At 34.3% G+C, this 18,648-nt stretch overlaps 2 protein-coding genes across 3 annotated transcripts in view; one reads left to right on the top strand and one right to left on the bottom strand.

Moving 5' to 3' along the window:
* lpp (LIM domain containing preferred translocation partner in lipoma) overlaps positions 1–18,648 on the top strand; it is a 515,529-nt gene that overhangs the window by 22,355 nt on the left and 474,526 nt on the right. The window lies entirely within an intron of this gene.
* Positions 1–18,648, bottom strand: part of bcl6aa (BCL6A transcription repressor a) — a 61,101-nt gene that overhangs the window by 37,691 nt on the left and 4,762 nt on the right. The window lies entirely within an intron of this gene.

Genomic DNA, 18,648 nt, shown 5'->3' with positions numbered 1-18,648 from the left:
AATGGGTATTTCTGTCCGTCATTCCGTCGTACATTTTTTTTCCTTTTACGGAAGGTTTTTCGTAGAAAATAAATCATGAAAAAAACACTTAATTGAACGGTTTAAAAGAGGAGAAAACACGAAGCAAATGAAAATTTAATTTTGAAACATAGTTTATCTTCGATTTCGACTCTTTAAAATTCAAAATTCAACCGAAAAAAGAAGAGGAAAAACTAGCTAATTCGAAGAATTTATGGAACATCATTAGTCATTTTTCCTGATTAAGATTAATTTTAGAATTTTGATGACATGTTTTAAATAGGTTAAAATCCAATCTGCACTTTGTTAAAATATATAACAAATTGGACCAAGCTATATTTCTAATAATTATTAACTATTAATAATTAATGATATTTATCTTTGTGGAAACACTGATCATATTAATGATTTCTCACAATAAATATATATGGAAACAGATAAATATATATATATATATATATATATATATATATATATATATATATATATATATATATATATATATATATATATATATTAAAAAAAGGGTATTTTTGTCTGTCATTCTGTCGTACATTTTTTTTTTCCTTTTACGGAAGGTTTTTCGTAGAAAATAAATCATGAAAAAAACACTTAATTGAACGGTTTAAAAGAGGAGAAAGCACAAAAAAAAAGAAAATTTAATTTTGAAACATAGTTTATCTTCAATTTCGACTCTTTAAAATTCATAATTCAACCGAAAAAAGAAGAGAAAAACTAGCGAATTTGAATCTTTTTGAAAAAAAAAAATAATAATAATTTATGGAACAGCATTAGTAATTTTTCCTGATTAAGATTAATTTTAGAATTTTGATGACATGTTTTAAATAGGTTAAAATCCATTCTGCACTTTGTTAGAATATATAACAAATTGGACCAAGCTATATTTCTAACAAAGACAAATCATTATTTCTTCTAGATTTTCCATCACAAAAATTCAAAAAGAAATTCAAAAAACTTTGAAATAATATTTAAATTTGATTCTACAGATTTTCTAGATTTGCCGGAATAATTTTTTTGAATTTTAATCATAATAAGTTGGAAGAAATATTTCACAAATATTCTTCGTTGAAAAAACAGAAGCTAAAATGAAGAATTTATTTAAAATGTTGTCTGTCTATCTGTGTTGGCCCTGCAATGAGGTGGCGACTTGTCCAGGGTGTACCCCGCCTTCCGCCCGATTGTAGCTGAGATAGGCGCCAGCGCCCCCCGCGATCCCGAAAGGGAGTAAGCGGTAGAAAATGGATGGATGGATGGATGTATTTATTATTCTTCACAATAAAAAAATAATTAAACATTGATTTAAATTGTCAAGAAATAAGAGGAAGGAATTTAAAAGGTAAAAAGGTATATGTGTTTAAAAATCCTAAAATAATTTTTAAGGTTGTATTTTTTCTCTAAAATTGTCTTTCTGAAAGTTATAAGAAGCAAAGTAAAAAAAGAAATGTATTTATTTAAACAAGTGAAGACCAAGTCTTTAAAATGTTTTCTTGGATTTTCAAATTCTATTTGAGTTTTGTCTCTCTTAGAATTAAAAATGTCCAGCAAAGCGAGACCAGCTTGCTAGTAAATAAATACAATTTAAAAAATAGAGGCAGCTCACTGGTAAGTGCTGCTATTTGAGCTATTTTTAGAACAGGCCGGCGGGCGACTCATCTGGTCCTTACGGGCGACCTGGTGCCCGCGGGCACCGTGTTGGTGACCCCTGGTCTGGATGATTGGAGTTAGTCGCCCAACTGACAAACCTTCATGCTCCGAGGTTGCCTCACACACACACACACGCGCACACACACACGCGCACACACACACACACACACACACACACACACACACTTTTGTCTGGTTTGGCAGCAAAACTGTGGCAAGTTGAGCGTTGGTCGTCAGCAAAGATGTGAGTGCAGAGTTGTGCGTGCGAGCAGGATGATGCAACACGGCTGTAACATCACACTGATAACACAAAGCCCTTTTTTTTTTTTTTTATATAAAACACTTTTCTCGTCTTTTATCAAACTCCTCTTTTGTTCACGGTGACGCCAACCAACTCTTTTGTCCGTCGTCTTCATCTTCTTCTCGCCTTGTGCCGGCGCCACACTTCTTTCTACCGCTCGGTCAAGCGGAGATGAACACATTAATCATGTGTGTGTAGAAATATGTCATCATTAATAACCACAATAGTGAAATGGAGATGAACACATTAATCATGTGTGTGTCATCATTAATAACCACAATAGTGAAATGGAGATGAACACATTAATCATGTGTGTGTAGAAATATGTCATCATTAATAACCACAATAGTGAAATGGAGATGAACACATTAATCATGTGTATGTCATCATTAATAACCACAATAGTGAAATGGAGATGAACACATTAATCATGTGTGTATAGAAGTATGTCATCATTAATAACCACAATAGTGAAATGGAGATGAACACATTAATCATGTGTGTATAGAAGTATGTCATCATTAATAACCACAATAGTCAAATGGAGATGAACACATTAATCATGTGTGTATAGAAGTATGTCAGCATTGATAACCACAATAGTGAAATGGAGATGAACACATTAATCATGTGTATATATATGCATGTAATCATATTTATATATATACACATATACATATATACATATATGTGTGTGTATGCATTTAATCATTAACCACAATAGTAAAATGGAGATGAACACATTAATCATGTGTATGTTATGTATATGTATATAGATAGATATGTATGTATGTATGAATGAGTATATATACATATGTGTATATATGTATGTATATATATATATATATATATATATATGTGTGTGTGTGTGTGTGTATATGTATTTAATCATTAACCCATCCATCCATTTTCTAACGCTTGTCCCTTTTTGGAGTCGCTGGAGCCTATCTCAGCTGCATTCGGGCAGAAGGCGGCGTACACCCTGGACAAGTTGCCACCTCATCGCAGATAATCATTTACCCTAATAGTAAAATGGAGATGAACACATTAATCATGTGTGTATATATAAACATGTACATACATATATATATATATATATATATATATATATATATATATATATATATATGTGTGTATATATATAATGTAAAAATGTATATATATAATGTATATATGTATATATAATGTATATATTATATTTATGAACATATATATATATGTTTATATATATACATATATGTATGTATGTATGTATATTTATACATAGGTATATATATAATGTATATATTTGATATATGTATAAACATATATATATATATGTTTATATATATACATATATATGTATGTATGTATATATATACATATATATATATATACGTTTATATATATATAAACATATATATATACGTTTATATATATACAAACATATATATATATGTTTAAATATATATATATATATAGATACATACATATGTATGTATATACATATATATACATATGTATATATATAATGTATATATCTGATATATATATATATATATATATAAACATATATATATGTTTATATATACATATATATATATGTATGTATATATACATACATACATATATATGTATCTATATATATAAACATATATATATATGTTTATATATATAGATACATATATACACATATATGTATGTATATATATATACATATGTATATATAATGTATATATTTGATATACATATATAAACATAAATGTATGTTTATATATACATATATTTGTTTCTACATACATACATATATATATATGTATATATAAACATATATATATAAACATATATATATGTTTATATACATATATATGTATGTATATATACATACATACATATATATGTATCTATATACATAAACATATATATATGTTTATATATATAGATACATATATACACATCTATGTATGTATATATATACATATGTATATATATAATGTATATATTTGATATATATAAACATAAATGTATGTTTATATATACATACATATACATATATGTATGTATATAATCATTAATAACCACAATAGTTATGTTAATCACATTTCTACACTAAAATAGTGAGAATGGACATCAGTAACTTTTCACAATTTTTTTCTTTTTCTCCTTATTGCTCTTTTCATTTCTTTTTTCTTCTTGTTTTTTCTCCTTTGTCTTCCTCTCCCCTTTTTTTCCTTTTGCTTTTCCTTCCTCTTGTCCTCCTTTACTCTCCCTGGCTTTTGTCTCCATCTTCTTGTTCTCCTTTTGTTCTTCAATTCTTCTCTTTTTCGTGTCTTTTTTCTCTCTCCTTTTTTATCATTCTTATATTCTTCTCCTGTTTCTTTTTTCTTTTAGTTTTTCCCTCTCCTTTTCATTCTCTTAATTGTTCTTCTCCTTAATATTTTTCTTTTTCCCGTCCTTCCTTTTTCATCCTGTTTTTTTTCCTCTTCTTCTTTTCTCTCTTTCTTTGTCTTCCTCCTCTCTTTCCCCTTCCCCTTGTTCTCCTTTTCCTTTTTTCTTCTCCTTCCTCTTGTCTTCCTTTACTTTGCCTTCCTTTCTTTTTTCTCCTTTTTTTTCTATTTTTTAAATCATTTTTCTTTTTCCTGTTTTTTTTCTTTTTCATCTTGTGTCTCTTTCTTCTTCTTCCTCCTCCTCATCTTTTTTTCTTCCCTCTCTTCTTCCTGCTTCCCATTGCTCTTCATCCTCTCCCCCTTTTCTTTTCTTTTTCTTCTTTTCTGTTGTCTTCCTTTACTTTTTCCTCCTGTTTTTCGTCCTCCTTTCTCTTAAGTCATACAGACTTCAAACCAACAAGAAGAAACAACACATGTCAATACATAAACCTCAAGTCCATGCATCCATTTCCTACCGCTTGTCCCTCTCAGAGTTGAACGAGGAACATCCAATATTTTAAAGATAATTTATGAGGTTTTATTCTCTTTTTTTTCCCCCTTTTCTTCTGGTCCTCTCCTTCCCTTTCTTTCAGCTGGCATCAAATCACTTCACTTTTCATCCGCAGGATGTAGAAATGTCCCATCCTGAGATTGATGAGCTTTTACTGCCCGGAGTTTCCCGTACGTTCACTTCTTTGGATGGCCACACGTGGATTTGGGCCCCTGCTCCTCAAACATGAGAAGCACCAGGGGCCTCATGTATTAAGAGTTGCGTGGTTCCCAGATGCCATAAAGTGTTTTGGAGGTGGGAATCCCAGCACATTTGTTTGTTTTTTTTACATCCCAATCAGTGTTTCGCTGATTAGAGCGCTAGGAGCGGGTCCATGACGTTGACTTCTGTTTTGTTTGATCAGCCGTTTTACTGCCGTGTTACTGACACTCTTTGGAACCGATTAAATAACTAACTTCACAAGGTATTGTTTCACTTTCACAAATTATTTAGTAAATTCATCAAAACGGAGTTATTGAGTGAGTTTGGCTTATTAGAGCGCGAGAAGTGGGTCCATGATGATGACTTCTGTTTTGTTTGATCTGCCGTTTTACTACCATGTTACTGACACTCTTTGGGACGGATTAAATAACTAACTTCACAAGGTATTGTTTCGCTTTCACAAATTCCTCAGTATATTCACCCAAAAAGGAGTTACTGAGTGTGTTTAGCTGATTGGAGCAGGTCCATGATGATGACTTCTGTTTGGTTTGATCTGCCGTTTTACTGCCGTGTTACCGACATTCTTTGGAACAGATTAAATAACTAACTTCACAAGGTATTGTTTCGCTTTCACAAATTCCTCAGTAAATTCACCCAAAAGGAGTTACTGAGTGTGTTTAGCTTAGTGGAGCAAGTCTATGACGGTGACTTCTGTTTTGTTTGATCAGCCGTTTTACTGCCGTGTTACCGACACTCTTTGGAACCGATTAAATAACTAATTTCACAAGGTGTTGTTTCACTTTCACAAATTCCTCAGTAAATTCACCCAAAAAGGAGTTACTGAGTGTGGTCCATGACGATGACTTGTGTTTTGTTTGATCGGCCGTTTTACTGCCGTGTAACAGACACCCTTTGGAACCGATTAAAATAACTAACTTCACAAGGTATGGTTTCACTTTCACAAATTCCTCAGTAAATTCAGCAAAACTGAGTTATTAGTGTGTTTAGCTGTTTGGAGCGCGTCCATGATGATGACTTCTGTTTTGTTTGATCTGCCGTTTTACTGCCGTGTTACCGACATTCTTTGGAACAGATTAAATAACTAACTTCACAAGGTATTGTTTCACTTTCACAAATTCCTCAGTAAATTCACCCAAAAGGAGTTACTGAGTGTGTTTAGCTTAGTGGAGCAAGTCCATGACGGTGACTTCTGTTTTGTTTGATCAGCCGTTTTACTGCCGTGTTACCGACACTCTTTGGAACCGATTAAATAACTAACTTCACAAGGTATTGTTTCACTTTCACAAATTATTTAGTAAATTCATCAAAACGGAGTTATTGAGTGAGTTTAGCTTATTAGAGCGCGAGAAGTGGGTCCATAATGATGACTTCTGTTTTGTTTGATCTGCCGTTTTACTGCCGTGTTACTGACACTCTTTGGGACGGATTAAATAACTAACTTCACAAGGTATTGTTTCGCTTTCACAAATTCCTCAGTATATTCACCCAAAAAGGAGTTACTGAGTGTGTTTAGCTGATTGGAGCAGGTCCATGATGATGACTTCTGTTTTGTTTGATCAGCCGTTTTACTGCCGTGTTACCGACACTCTTTGGAACCGATTAAATAACTAACTTCACAAGGTATTGTTTCACTTTCACAAATTATTTAGTAAATTCATCAAAACGGAGTTATTGAGTGAGTTTAGCTTATTAGAGCGCGAGAAGTGGGTCCATGATGATGACTTCTGTTTTGTTTGATCTGCCGTTTTACTACCATGTTACAGACACTCTTTGGGACGGATTAAATAACTAACTTCACAAGGTATTGTTTCGCTTTCACAAATTCCTCAGTATATTCACCCAAAAAGGAGTTACTGAGTGTGTTTAGCTGATTGGAGCAGGTCCATGATGATGACTTCTGTTTGGTTTGATCTGCCGTTTTACTGCCGTGTTACCGACATTCTTTGGAACAGATTAAATAACTAACTTCACAAGGTATTGTTTCACTTTCACAAATTCCTCAGTAAATTCACCCAAAAGGAGTTACTGAGTGTGTTTAGCTTAGTGGAGCAAGTCTATGACGGTGACTTCTGTTTTGTTTGATCAGCCGTTTTACTGCCGTGTTACTGACACCCTTTGGAACCGATTAAATAACTAATTTTACATGCTATTGTTTCACTTTCACAAATTATTAAGTAAATTCATCAAAACGGAGTTATTGAGTGAGTTTAGCTGATTAGAACGCGAGAAGTGGGTCCATGATGATGACTTCTGTTTTGTTTGATCTGCCGTTTTACTGCCATGTTACCGACATTCTTTGGAACAGATTAAATAACTAACTTCATAAGGTATTGTTTCATTTTCACAAATTCCTCAGTAAATTCACCCAAAAGGAGTTACTGGGTGTGTTTAGCTTAGTGGAGCAAGTCCATGACGGTGACTTCGGTTTTGTTTGATCAGCCGTTTTACTGCCGTGTTACCGACACTCTTTGGAACCGATTAAATAACTAATTTTACATGCTATTGTTTCACTTTCACAAATTATTAAGTAAATTCATCAAAACGGAGTTATTGAGTGAGTTTAGCTTATTAGAGCGCGAGAAGTGGGTCCATAATGATGACTTCTGTTTTGTTTGATCTGCCGTTTTACTACCATGTTACAGACACTCTTTGGGACGGATTAAATAACTAACTTCACAAGGTATTGTTTCGCTTTCACAAATTCCTCAGTATATTCACCCAAAAAGGAGTTACTGAGTGTGTTTAGCTGATTGGAGCAGGTCCATGATGATGACTTCTGTTTTGTTTGATCTGCCATTTTACTGCCGTGTTACCGACATTCTTTGGAACAGATTAAATAACTAACTTCACAAGGTGCTGTTTCACTTTCACAAATTCCTCAGTAAATTCACCCAAAAGGAGTTACTGAGTGTGTTTAGCTTAGTGGAGCAAGTCCATGACGGTGACTTCTGTTTTGTTTGATCAGCCGTTTTACTGCCGTGTTACTGACACCCTTTGGAACCGATTAAAATAACTAACTTCACAAGGTATGGTTTCACTTTCACAAATTCCTCAGTAAATTCAGCAAAACTGAGTTATTAGTGTGTTTAGCTGTTTGGAGCGCGTCCATGATGATGACTTCTGTTTTGTTTGATCTGCCGTTTTACTGCCGTGTTACCGACATTCTTTGGAACAGATTAAATAACTAACTTCACAAGGTGTTGTTTCACTTTCACAAATTCCTCAGTAAATTCACCCAAAAGGAGTTACTGAGTGTGTTTAGCTTAGTGGAGCAAGTCCATGACGGTGACTTCTGTTTTGTTTGATCAGCCGTTTTACTGCCGTGTTACCGACACTCTTTGGAACCGATTAAATAACTAATTTTACATGCTATTGTTTCACTTTCACAAATTATTAAGTAAATTCATCAAAACGGAGTTATTGAGTGAGTTTAGCTGATTAGAGCGCGAGAAGTGGGTCCATGATGATGACTTCTGTTTTGTTTTTGTTTGATCTGCCGTTTTGCTGCCGTGTTACCGACACTCTTTGGAACTGATTAAAATAACTAACTTCACAAGGTATTGTTTCACTTTCACAAATTATTAAGTAAATTCATCAAAACGGAGTTATTGAGTGAGTTTAGCTGATTAGAGCGCGAGAAGTGGGTCCATGATGATGACTTCTGTTTTGTTTGATCTGCCGTTTTACTGCCGTGTTACCGACACTCTTTGGAACTGATTAAAATAACTAACTTCACAAGGTATTGTTTCACTTTCACAAATTCCTCAATAAATTCACCCAAAAAGGAGTTACTGAGTGTGTTTAGCTGTTTGGAGCGAGTCCATAACGATGGGTTCTGTTTTGTTTGATCAGCCGTTTTACTGCCATGTTACTGACACTCTTTGGAACCGATTAAATAACTAATTTTACATGCTATTGTTTCACTTTCACCAATTATTAAGTAAATTCATCAAAACGGAGTTATTGAGTGAGTTTAGCTGATTAGAGCGCGAGAAGTGGGTCCATGATGATGACTTCTGTTTTGTTTGATCTGCCGTTTTACTGCCGTGTTACCGACACTCTTTGGAACTGATTAAAATAACTAACTTCACAAGGTATTGTTTCACTTTCACAAATTCCTCAATAAATTCACCCAAAAACGAGTTACTGAGTGTGTTTAGCTGATTGGAGCGAGCCCATGACGATGACTTCTGTTTTGTTTGATCAGCCGTTTTACTGCCGTGTTACCGACACTCTTTGGAACTGATTAAAATAACTAACTTCACAAGGTATTGTTTCACTTTCACAAATTCCTCAATAAATTCACCCAAAAAGGAGTTACTGAGTGTGTTTAGCTGTTTGGAGCGAGTCCATAACGATGGGTTCTGTTTTGTTTGATCAGCCGTTTTACTGCCATGTTACTGACACTCTTTGGAACCGATTAAATAACTAATTTTACATGCTATTGTTTCACTTTCACCAATTATTAAGTAAATTCATCAAAACGGAGTTATTGAGTGAGTTTAGCTGATTAGAGCGCGAGAAGTGGGTCCATGATGATGACTTCTGTTTTGTTTGATCTGCCGTTTTACTGCCGTGTTACCGACACTCTTTGGAACTGATTAAAATAACTAACTTCACAAGGTATTGTTTCACTTTCACAAATTCCTCAATAAATTCACCCAAAAACGAGTTACTGAGTGTGTTTAGCTGATTGGAGCGAGCCCATGACGATGACTTCTGTTTTGTTTGATCAGCCGTTTTACTGCCGTGTTACCGACACTCTTTGGAACTGATTAAAATAACTAACTTCACAAGGTATTGTTTCACTTTCACAAATTCCTCAATAAATTCACCCAAAAAGGAGTTACTGAGTGTGTTTAGCTGTTTGGAGCGAGTCCATAACGATGGGTTCTGTTTTGTTTGATCAGCCGTTTTACTGCCATGTTACTGACACTCTTTGGAACCGATTAAATAACTAATTTTACATGCTATTGTTTCACTTTCACCAATTATTAAGTAAATTCATCAAAACGGAGTTATTGAGTGAGTTTAGCTGATTAGAGCGCGAGAAGTGGGTCCATGATGATGACTTCTGTTTTGTTTTTGTTTGATCTGCCGTTTTGCTGCCGTGTTACCGACACTCTTTGGAACCGATTAAAATAACTAACTTCACAAGGTATTGTTTCACTTTCACAAATTATTAAGTAAATTCATCAAAACGGAGTTATTGAGTGTGTTTAGCTGATTGGAGCGAGCCCATGACGATGACTTCTGTTTTGTTTGATCAGCCGTTTTACTGCCGTGTTACTGACACCCTTTGGAACCGATTAAATAGTTAATTTCACAAGGTATTGTTTCACTTTCACAAATTCCTCAGTAAATTCACCCAAAAAGGAGTTACTGAGTGTGTTTAGCTGTTTGGAGCGAGTCCATAACGATGACTTCTGTTTTGTTTGATCAGCCGTTTTACTGCCTTGTTACTGACACTCTTTGGAACCGATTAAATAAACAACTTCACAAGGTATTGTTTCACTTTCACAAATTCTTCAGTAAATTCACCAAAACTGAGTTATTGAGTGTGGTCCATGATGATGACTTCTGTTTTGTTTGATCAGCCGTTTTACTGCCGTGTTACCGACACTCTTTGGAACCAATTAAATAACTTATTTCACAAGGTATATCTGCGGTCGGTTTGGGGTAAAAAAAACGACAAAGGTGTTTGCACCGTAGGCAAAAACCCTTTTGGAATTTGCAACAGTTGTTAACATGATAGGCAATAAAAGTTAAAAGTAGTGTCAGACTTTTGACTTCTTCTGGAAACTACTTTATATTATGTTACTTGAGGTTCTTTTCACGTTTAAGAAAAACATATTTTTAATGTGTGGCGGCTCTTAGTTTGCTGTGGCGGTGCATCACCATCAGTTATGTTAAGAGGAAACCCCAAAAAAGAGAACCAAACCAAACACTCCTAATATATAATATTTAGCATTTCACATGCATCTGTGTTGGCCCTGCGAATGAGGTGGCGACTTGTCCAGGGTGTACCCCGCCTTCCGCCCGATTGTAGCTGAGATAGGCGCCAGCGCCCCCCGCGACCCCGAAAGGGAATAAGCGGTAGAAAATGGATGGATGGATGGATGCAGGAATCAATGCAAATAAATCATCAGAAGGTAAAAGTTAATTTTCAAGGCCAAAACTTATTTTCAAGGCAAAAACTGATTTTAAAGGCAAACAATTTTTTGAAGGCAAAATTTGATTTTCAAGGCAAAAGTTGATTTTCAAGGCAAAAACTGATTTTCAAGGCAAAACCTGATTTTCAAGGTAAAAACTGATTTTCAAGGTAAAAACTGATTTTCAAGACAAAAACTGATTTTCAAGGCAAAAACTGATTTTCAAGACAAAAACGGATTTTCAAGGCAAAAACTGATTTTCAAGGTAAAAACTGATTTTCAAGACAAAAACTGATTTTCAAGGCAAAAACTGATTTTAAGGTCAAAAACTGATTTTTAAGGTAAAAACTGATTTTCAAGGTAAAAAAAACATTTTCCAGGTAAAAACTGATTTTCAAGATAAAAACTGAATTTCAAGGAAAAAATATATTTTCATGGTAAAAGTTGATTTTCAGGGTAAAAATTGATTTTCAAGGCGAAAACTGATTTTCAAGTTAACTAATTTTCCAGGTAAAACCTGATTTTCAAGGCAAACTGAATTTCACGGCAAAAACTGATTTCCAAGGTAAAAACTGATTTTCAAGGCAAAAGCTGATTTCTAAGGTAAAAACTGATTTTTAAGGTAAAGGTTGATTTTCAAGGTAAAACCTGATTTTCAAAGCAAAAACTGATTTTCAAGGCAAAAACTGATTTTAAGGGCAAAAACTGATTTTCAAGGCAAAAACTGATTTTCAAGGCAAAAAATTATTTTCCAGGTAAAAACTGATTTTCAAGGCAAAAACGGATTTTCAAGGGAAAAAAATATTTACAAGGTAAAAGTTGATTTTCAAGGCGAAAACTGATTTTCAAGGCAAAAGTTGATTTTCATACGAAAAAACTGATTTTTAAGGCAAAAACTGATTTTCAAGGTAAAAATTGATTTTCAAGGCAAAACTGATTTTCAAGTTAACTGATTTTCCAGGTAAAACCTGATTTTCAAGGCAAACTGAATTTCACGGCAAAAACTGATTTTCAAGGTAAAAACTGATTTTCAAAGTAAAAACTGATTTTCAAAGTAAAATTTCATTTTCAAGGTAAAAACTGATTTTCAAAGCAAAAACTGATTTTCAAAGTATAAACTGATTTTCAAAGTAAAAGTTTATTTTTAAGGTAAAAACTAATTTTCAAAGTAAAAACTGATTTTCATAGCAAAAACTGATTTTCAAAGTAAAACCTGATTTTCAAGGTAAAAGTTTATTTCAAGGTAAAAACTAATTTTCAAAACAAAAACTGATTTTCAAAGTAAAAACTGATTTTCAAAGTAAAAACTGATTTTCAAAGTAAAAGTTTATTTTCAAGGTAAAAACTCATTTTCTAAGTAAAAACTGATTTTCAAAGTAAAAGTTTATTTTCAAAGCAAAAACTGATTTTCAAAGTAAAAGTTTATTTTCAAGGTAAAAACTAATTTTCATGACAAAAACGGATTTTCAAAGTAAAAGTTTATTTTCAAGGTAAAAACTGATTTTCAAAGTAAAAACAGATTTTCAAAGCAAAAACTGATTTTCAAAGTAAAAACTGATTTTCAAAGTAAAAGTTTATTTTCAAGGTAAAAACTAATTTTCAAAACAAAAACTGATTTTTAAAGTAAAAACTGATTTTCAAAGTAAAAAATTGATTTTCAAAGTAAAAGTTTATTTTCAAGGTAAAAACTAATTTTCAAAACAAAAACTGATTTTTAAAGTAAAAACTGATTTTCAAAGTAAAAAACAGATTTTTAAAGTAAAAGTTTATTTTCAAGATAAAAACTAATTTTCAAAACAAAAACTGATTTTCAAAGTAAAAACTGATTTTCAAAGTAAAAAACTGATTTTCAAAGTAAAAGTTTATTTTCAAGGTAAAAACTGATTTTCAAAGTAAAAACTGATTTTCAAAGTAAAAAATGATTTTCAAAGTAAAAACTGATTTTCAAAGTAAAAGTTGATTTTCAAGGTAAAAACTGATTTTCCGTGCGCCTTATAGTCTGCAAAATAGAGTTTTTACATAATAATGTCTTCAAAGTGTGCAGTTTTTGACTAAATGAGGGACTTTTGTCGAGGCTCCAACAAATGATTCATCTTTACATTGATTTTTGTGCCGACTTTTTGGGTTTTTTGGTGCATTTAATGTGAGGAAGTGTTCTTCACGAAGCTTTGTTCCAGTTGTGACCACAGAACCTGTGCTGATAAAACCCCAGAGCCGACTGTGTCTGTGCTTCCTTTAGACTATTTGGGGTTTTTGCCACCTGCGTGCATCCAGGTGGTGCTTGGCTGCAGTTCCTAAATTGCAGAAATCAAAGCGTGTGCATTCAAGACTTTTTTCGCCGGGCAGGAATGCGGCCTAAAAAAAAAAAAATCGCTGGAATTTTCCACGCCGGCGCGGGTTTGGGTTCGGTGGCGGCGGCGCCACCTGCAGGGCGCGCCGGAGGTTTGTTTACTGCAGGACTTGAGGAGCAGATCCGGTTTCTGAGCACCACCCTCACTTCTCTCCAATGAGACGCAGTCCCTCCACCCTCCAGCCTCCACTCCCACCCCGCTTTCACAACACATGTTGCTCAACGAGCTCCTTCCTGGTGTCTCTGATCAGCGCTTAGTCGCCCAGGTTGCAGTGATGGCTCCCAAACTTGACTTTCTCAGACCTGATTGAGCAAAGCAGAATGTCCCGCTGACAGTTATTGGGACACGTGGACATAGGACTGCCTTTAGACCAGGGGTCACCAACGCATAAGGACCAGATGAGTCCTTCTAAAAATAGCTCGAATAGCAGCACTTACCAGTGAGGTGCCTCTATTTTTTAAATTGTATTTATTTACTTGTGTCCTCCATATGTTTATGTTGTTGTATGTGCAGGGTTACCGTGAATATGCTAAGCTAGCACAATGTTAAAATATAATGTTAGCATGTAGCTCACGATGCTAATGTTGCTAAAATTTGTGTCCTCCTGTCCCACTTTATATGTTTATGTTGTATATGTAGTTACAGTGAATATGCTAAGATAACATGATGTTAAAATGTAATGTTAGCATGTAGCTCACGATGCTAATGTTGCTAAAATTTGTGTCCTCCTGTCCCACTCTATATGTTTATGTTGTATATGTAGTTACAGTGAATATGCTAAGATAACATGATGTTAAAATGTAATGTTAGCATGTAGCTCACGATGCTAATGTTGCTAAAATTTGTGTCCTCCTGTCCCACTCTATATGTTTATGTTGTATATGTAGTTACAGTGAATATGCTAAGATAACATGATGTTAAAATGTAATGTTAGCATCTAGCTCACAATGCTAATGTTGCTAAAATTTGTGTCCTCCTGTCCCACTCTATATGTTTATGTTGTGTATGTAGTTACAGTGAATATGCTAAGATAACATGATGTTAAAATGTAATGTTAGCATGTAGCTCACGATGCTAATGTTGCTAAAATTTGTGTCCTCCTGTCCCACTCCTTATGTGTATGTTGTGTATGTGGTTACAGTGAATATGCTAAGCTAGCATGATGTTAAAATGTAATGTTATCAGGAAGCTCACGATGCTATCCATCCATCCATTTTCTACCGCTAATGTTGCTAAAATTTGTGTCCTCCTGTCCCTCTCCAAATTTTTATGTTGTTGTATGTGTAGCGTTACTGTAAATATGCTAAGTTAGATAGCGTGATGTTAGAATTTTATGTTAGCATATAGCTATGCTGGTGTTGCTAAAATTTGTGTCCTCCTTTCCCACTCCATATGTTTATGTTGTTATATGTGCAGAGTTACAGTGAATATGCTAAACTAGCACGATGTTAAAAAATAATTTTAGCATGTAGCTCACGATGCTAATGTTGCTAAAATTTGTGTCCTCCTGTCCCACTCCTTATGTGTACGTTGTAAATGTAGTTACAGTGAATATGCTAAGCTAGCATGATGTTAAAATGTAATGTTAGCAGGTAGCTCACGATGCTAATGTTGCTAAAATTTGTGTCCTCCTGTCCCACTCCTTATGTGTACGTTGTAAATGTAGTTACAGTGAATATGCTAAGCTAGCATGATGTTAAAATGTAATGTTAGCAGGTAGCTCACGATGCTAATGTTGCTAAAATTTGTGTCCTCCTGTCCCACTCCTTATGTGTACGTTGTAAATGTAGTTACAGTGAATATGCTAAGCTAGCATGATGTTAAAATGTAATGTTAGCAGGTAGCTCACGATGCTAATGTTGCTAAAATTTGTGTCCTCCTGTCCCACTCCTTATGTGTATGTTGTGTATGTAGTTACAGTGATTATGCTAAGCTAGCATGATGTTAAAATGTAATGTTAGCAGGAAGCTCACGATGCTATCCATCCATCCATTTTCTACCGCTAATGTTGCTAAAATTTGTGTCCTCCTGTCCCTCTCCAAATGTTTATGTTGTTGTATGTGTAGCGTTACTGTAAATATGCTAAGTTAGATAGCGTGATGTTAGAATTTTATGTTAGCATATAGCTATGCTGGTGTTGCTAAAATTTGTGTCCTCCTTTCCCACTCCATATGTTTATGTTGTTATATGTGCAGAGTTACAGTGAATATGCTAAACTAGCACAATGTTAAAAAATAATGTTAGCATGTAGCTCACGATGCTAATGTTGCTAAAATTTGTGTCCTCCTGTCCCACTCCTTATGTGTACGTTGTAAATGTAGTTACAGTGAATATGCTAAGCTAGCATGATGTTAAAATGTAATGTTAGCAGGTAGCTCACGATGATAATGTTGCTAAAATTTGTGTCCTCCTGTCCCGCTCCAAATGTTTATGTTGTTGTATGTGTAGAGATAGCGTGATGTTAAAATTTTATGTTAGCATGTAGCTATGCTAGTGTGGCTAGAATTTGTGTCCTCCTGTCCCGCTGCACATGTTTATGTTGTTGTATGTGTAGAGTTACAGTGAATATGCTAAACTAGTATGATGTTAAAATGTAATGTTAGCAGGTAGCTCACGATGCTAATGTTGCTAAAATTTGTGTCCTCCTGTCCCGCTCCAAATGTTTATGTTGTTGTATGTGTAGAGATAGTGTGATGTTAAAATTTTATGTTAGCATGTAGCTATGCTAGTGTGGCTAAAATTTGTGTCCTGTCCCGCTGCACTTGTTTATTTTGTTGTATGTGTAGAGTTACAGTGAATATGCTAAGCTAGCATGATGTTAAAATGTAATGTTAGCATGTAGCTCATGATGCTAATGTTGCTAAAATTTGTGTCCTCCTGTCCCACTCCTTATGTGTATGTTGTATATGTAGTTACAGTGAATATGCTAAGCTAGCATGATGTTAAAATGTAATTTTAGCAGGTAGCTCACGATGCTAATGTTGTTAAAATTTGTGTCCTCTGGCCCACTCCATATGTTTGTTGTATGTGTAGAGTTACAGTAAATTTACTAAGTTAGATAGCAAGATGTCCAAATTTAATGTTAGCATGTAGCTATGCTAATGTTGCTAACATTTGTGTCCTCTTGTCCCACTCCATATGTATATGTTGTTATATGTGCGGAGTTACAGTGAATATGCTAAACTAGCACGATGTTAAAAAATAATGTTAGCATGTAGCTCACGATGCTAATGTTGCTAAAATTTGTGTCCTGTCCCACTCCTTATGTGTACGTTGTATATGTAGTTACAGTAAATATGCTAAGCTAGCATGATGTTAAAATGTAATGTTAGCATGTAGCTCACGATGCTAATGTTGCTAAAATTTGTGTCCTCCTGTCCCGCTCCAAATGTTTATGTTGTTGTATGTGTAGAGTTACAGTAAATATGCTAAATTAGATAGCGTGATGTTAAAATTTTATGTTAGCATGTAGCTATGCTAGTGTTGCTAAAATTTGTGTCCTCCTGTCCCGCTGCACATGCTTATGTTGTTGTATGTGTAGAGTTACAGTGAATATGCTAAGCTAGTATGATGTTAAAATGTAATGTTGGCATGTAGAGCACTATGCTAATGTTGCTAAACTTTGTGTCCTCCTGTCCCGCTCCATATGTTTATGTTGGTGTATGTGTAGAGTTACAGTAAATACGCTAAGTTAGATAGCATGATGTTCAAATTTAATGTTAGCATGTAGCTATGCAAGTGTTGCCAACATTTGTGTCCTCTTGTCCCACTCCATATGTTTATGGTGTTTTTTGTGCAGAGTTACAGTGAATATGCTAAACTAGCACGATGTTAAAAAATAATGTTAGCATGTAGCTCACGATGCTAATGTTGCTAAAATTTGTGTCCTCCTGTCCCACTACTTATGTGTATGTTGTATATGTAGTTACAGTGAATATGCTAAGCTAGCATGATGTTAAAATGTAATGTTAGCATGGAGGTCACGATGCTAATGTTGCTAAAATTTGTGTCCTCCTGTCCCGCACCAAATGTTTATGTTGTTGTATGTGTAGAGTTACTGTAAATATGCTAAGTTAGATAGCGTAATGTTAAAATTTTATGTTAGCATGTAGCTATGCTAGTGTTGCTAAAATTTGTGTCCTCCTGTCCCACTCCATATGTTTATGTTGTTATATGTGCAGAGTTACAGTGAATATGCTAAATTAGCACAATGTTAAAAAAATAATGTTAGCATGTAGCTCACGATGCTAATGTTGCTAAAATTTGTGTCCTCCTGTCCCACTCCTTATGTGTACGTTGTATATGTAGTTACAGTGAATATGCTAAGTAGCATGATGTTAAAATGTAATGCTAGCATATAGCTCACGATGCTAATGTTGCTAAAATGTGTGTCCTCCTGACCCGCTCCAAATGTTTATGTTGTTGTATGTGTAGAGTTACTGTAAATATGCTAAGTTGGATAGCGTGATGTTGATATTTTATGTTAACATGTAGCAATGCTAGTGTTGCTAAAATTTGTGTCCTACTGTCCTGCTGCACATGCTTATGTTGTTGTATGTGTAGAGTTACAGTGAATATGCTAAGCTAGTATGATGTTAAAATGTAATGTTGGCATGTAGAGCACTATGCTAATGTTGCTAAACTTTGTGTCCTCCTGTCCCGCTCCATATGTTTATGTTGGTGTATGTGTAGAGTTACAGTAAATATGCTAAGTTAGATAGCATGATGTTCAAATTTAATGTTAGCATGTAGCTATGCTAGTGTTGCTAACATTTGTGTCCTCCTGTCCCACTCCATATGTTTATGGTGTTTTTTGTGCAGAGTTACAGTGAATATGCTAAACTAGCACGATGTTAAAAAATAATGTTAGCATGTAGCTCACGATGCTAATGTTGCTAAAATTTGTGTCCTCCTGTCCCACTCCTTTATGTGTATGTTGTATATGTAGTTACAGTGAATATGCTAAGCTAGCATGATGTTAAAATGTAATGTTAGCATGTAGGTCACGATGCTAATGTTGCTA

The sequence above is a fragment of the Nerophis ophidion genome, linkage group LG26 (assembly GCF_033978795.1).
Source record: "Nerophis ophidion isolate RoL-2023_Sa linkage group LG26, RoL_Noph_v1.0, whole genome shotgun sequence".
NCBI classification, from domain to species: Eukaryota; Metazoa; Chordata; class Actinopteri; order Syngnathiformes; family Syngnathidae; genus Nerophis; species Nerophis ophidion.
Note: the sequence above shows the minus strand (reverse complement) of the source record. Positions and strands in the feature narration are given on the sequence as shown.